This window comes from Anomaloglossus baeobatrachus (assembly GCF_048569485.1).
Source record: "Anomaloglossus baeobatrachus isolate aAnoBae1 chromosome 5 unlocalized genomic scaffold, aAnoBae1.hap1 SUPER_5_unloc_4, whole genome shotgun sequence".
Taxonomy (NCBI): Eukaryota; Metazoa; Chordata; class Amphibia; order Anura; family Aromobatidae; genus Anomaloglossus; species Anomaloglossus baeobatrachus.
In genome coordinates, this window is record NW_027441808.1 from 1,315,895 (window position 1) to 1,320,370 (window position 4,476).

The window sequence follows — 4,476 nt, forward strand, 5'->3', positions numbered from 1 at the left end:
GCTCAGGTAACATAATATACACCTGGTTATATGCCATATGCATTCATTCTCCTATTATCTACAGATATTTCATGATCATTCCACACCTATAATGCTCAGGTAACATAATATACAGCTGGTTATATGCCATATGCCTTCATTATCCTATTATCTACATATATTTCATGATCATTCCACACCTATAATGCTCAGGTAACATAATATACACCTGGTTATATGCCATATGTGTTCATTCTCCTATTATCTACAGATATTTTATGATCATTCCACACCTATAATGCTCAGGTAACGTAATATACACCTAGTTATATGGGATATGCGTTCATTCTCCTATTATCTACAGATATTTCATAATCATTCCACACCTATAATGCTCAGGTAACATAATATACACCTGGTTATATGCCATATGCGCTCATTCTGCTATTATCTACAGATATTTCATAATCATTCCACACCTATAATGCTCAGGTAACATAATATACACCTTGTTATATGCCATATGCGTTCATTCTCCTATTATCTACAGATATTTCATAATCATTCCACACCTATAATGCTCAGGTAACATAATATACACCTGGTTATATGCCATATGCGTTCATTCTCCTATTATCTACATATATTTCATGTTCATTCCACACCTATAATACTCAGGTAACATAATATACACCTGGTTATATGCCATATGCATTCATTCTCCTATTATCTACAGATATTTCATAATTATTCCACACCTATAATGCTCAGGTAACATAATATACACCTGGTTATATGCCATATGCATTCATTCTCCTATTATCTACAGATATTTCATGATCATTCCACACCTATAATACTCAGGTAACATAATATACACCTGGTTATATGCCATATGCGTTCATTCTCCTATTATCTACAGATATTTCATAATTATTCCACACCTATAATGCTCAGGTAACATAATATACACCTGGTTATATGCCATATGCGTTCATTCTCCTATTATCTACATATATTTCATGTTCATTCCACAGCTATAATGCTCAGGTAACATAATATACACCTTGTTATATGCCATATGCATTCATTCTCCTATTATCTACAGATATTTCATAATTATTCCACACCTATAATACTCAGGTAACATAATATACACCTGGTTATATGCCATATGCATTCATTCTCCTATTATCTACAGATATTTCATGTTCATTCCACACCTATAATGCTCAGGTAACATAATATACACCTGGTTATATGACATATGTGTTCATTCTCCTATTATCTACAGATATTTCATGATCATTCCACACCTATAATGCTCAGGTAACATAATATACACCTGGTTATATGCCATATGCATTCATTCTCCTATTATCTACATATATTTCATAATCATTCCACACCTATAATGCTCAGGTAACGTAATATACACCTGGTTATATGCTATATGCATTCATTCTCCTATTATCTACAGATATTTCATGATCATTCCACACCTATAATGCTCAGGTAACATAATATACACCTGGTTATATGCCATATGTGTTCATTCTCCTATTATCTACAGATATTTCATGATCATTCCACACCTATAATGCTCAGGTAACATAATATACACCTGGTTATATGCCATATGCATTCATTCTCCTATTATCTACATATATTTCATAATCATTCCACACCTATAATGCTCAGGTAACGTAATATACACCTGGTTATATGCCATATGCATTCATTCTCCTATTATCTACAGATATTTCATGATCCTTCCACACCTATAATGCTCAGGTAACGTAATATACACCTGGTTATATGCTATATGCATTCATTCTCCTATTATCTACATATATTTCATGATCATTCCACACCTATAATGCTCAGGTATCATAATATACACCTGGTTATATGCCATATGCATTCATTTTCGTATTATCTACAGATATTTCATGATCATTCCACACCTATAATGCTCAGGTAACAGAATATACACCTGGTTATATGCCATATACATTCATTCTCCTATTATCTACAGATATTTCATGATCATTCCACACCTATAATGCTCAGGTAACATAATATACACCTGGTTATATGCCATATGCATTCATTCTCCTATTATCTACAGATATTTCATGATCATTCCACACCTATAATGCTCAGGTAACATAATATACACCTGGTTATATGCCATATGCATTCATTCTCCTATTAACTACATATATTTCATGATCATTCCACACCTATAATGCTCAGGTAACATAATATACACCTGGTTATATGCCATATGCGCTCATTCTCCTATTATCTACAGATATTTCATGATCATTCCACACCTATAATGCTCAGGTAACATAATATACACCTGGTTATATTGCATATGCGCTCATTCTCCTATTATCTACAGATATTTCATAATCATTCCACACCTATAATGCTCAGGTAACATAATATACACCTGGTTATATGCCATATGCATTCATTCTCCTATTATCTACAGATATTTCATAATCATTCCACACCTATAATGCTCAGGTAACATAATATACACCTGGTTATATGCCATATGCATTCATTCTCCTATTATCTACAGATATTTCATGATCATTCCACACCTATAATGCTCAGGTAACATAATATACACCTGGTTATATGCCATATGCATTCATTCTCCTATTAACTACATATATTTCATGATCATTCCACACCTATAATGCTCAGGTAACATAATATACACCTGGTTATATGCCATATGCGCTCATTCTCCTATTATCTACAGATATTTCATGATCATTCCACACCTATAATGCTCAGGTAACATAATATACACCTGGTTATATGCCATATGCGCTCATTCTCCTATTATCTACAGATATTTCATAATCATTCCACACCTATAATGCTCAGGTAACATAATATACACCTGGTTATATGCCATATGCATTCATTCTCCTATTATCTACAGATATTTCATGATCATTCCACACCTATAATGCTCAGGTAACATAATATACACCTGGTTATATGCCATATGCGTTCATTCTCCTATTATCTACAGATATTTCATGATCATTCCACACCTATAATGCTCAGGTAACATAATATACACCTGGTTATATGCCATATGCATTCATTCTCCTATTATCTACATATATTTCATGATCATTCCACACCTATAATGCTCAGGTAACATAATATACACCTGGTTATATGCCATATGCATTCATTCTCCTATTATCTACATATATTTCATGATCATTCCACACCTATAATGCTCAGGTAACATAATATATACCTGGTTATATGCCATATGTGTTCATTCTCCTATTATCTACAGATATTTCATGATCATTCCACACCTATAATACTCAGGTAACATAATATACACCTGGTTATATGGCATATGTGTTCATTCTCCTATTATCTACAGATATTTCATAATCATTCCACACCTATAATGCTCAGGTAACATAATATACACCTGGTTATATGGCATATGCGTTCATTCTCCTATTATCTACATATATAATGCTCATTCCATGTCTAACTTGCCCAAGAAACCTTTTATACATCTACATAATATACACCTAATAAGTTATTATCTTCATTCTTTTTATTTATTCCTTTTCATCATTCTTTTTAGTATGTCCCGAGATTCCCCATTACTGGAGCAGGCGGCATTAACCCCTTCAGCTCTGAGACTTTCTTGGTGTTTTTCTCTCTCTGATTTCTATGAATCGTGAGGTTTTTTGTTCCTTTTCCCCTGATAGATACAAACGCCCCAACTATGAGAGGCCGGAAGTGAGGAAACCCGTCTGCCCTCAGTCCTCGCCCCTTTCTGCCCTCAGTCCCCGGCCCCTTTCTGCCCTCAGTCCTCGGCCCCTTTCTGCCCTCAGTCCTCAGCTCCTTTCTGCCCTCAGTCCTCGGCCCCTTTCTGCCCTCAGTCCTCAGCTCCTTTCTGCCCTCAGTCCCCGGCCCCTTTCTGCCCTCAGTCCCCAGCCCCTTTCTGCCCTCGGTCCTCGGCCCCTTTTTGCCTTCAGTCCTCGGCCCCTTTCTGCCCTCAGTCCTCGGCCCCTTTCTGCCCTCAGTCCTTGGCCCCTTTCTGCCCTCAGTCCTCAGCCCCTTTCTGCCCTCGGTCCTCAGCCCCTTTCTGCCCTCGGTCCTCAGCCCCTTTCTGCCCTCGGTCCTCAGCCCCTTTCTGCCCTCGGTCCTCAGCCCCTTTCTGCCCTCAGTGCTCGGACCCTTTCTGCCCTTGGTCCTCGGACCCTTTCTGCCCTCAGTGCTCGGACCCTTTCTGCCCTTGGTCCTCGGACCCTTTCTGCCCCCACACAGTATAATGTTCCCCCAGAATGTTCTCATTATATGTTTCCCCTTATTCTCTCCAGTAATTGTATTATTACAGCGGATTCTTTATGATGTTACATCGCCATCTTCTCCCCATTCAGGTCCCTACAATATCGGATCCTGTCAGTGGAGATCTTCTATAGAAGAGAA

General features: G+C 37.2%; 1 protein-coding gene across 1 annotated transcript in view; it reads right to left on the minus strand.

Moving 5' to 3' along the window:
* Positions 1–4,476, minus strand: part of LOC142259254 (uncharacterized) — a 113,750-nt gene that overhangs the window by 35,600 nt on the left and 73,674 nt on the right. The window lies entirely within an intron of this gene.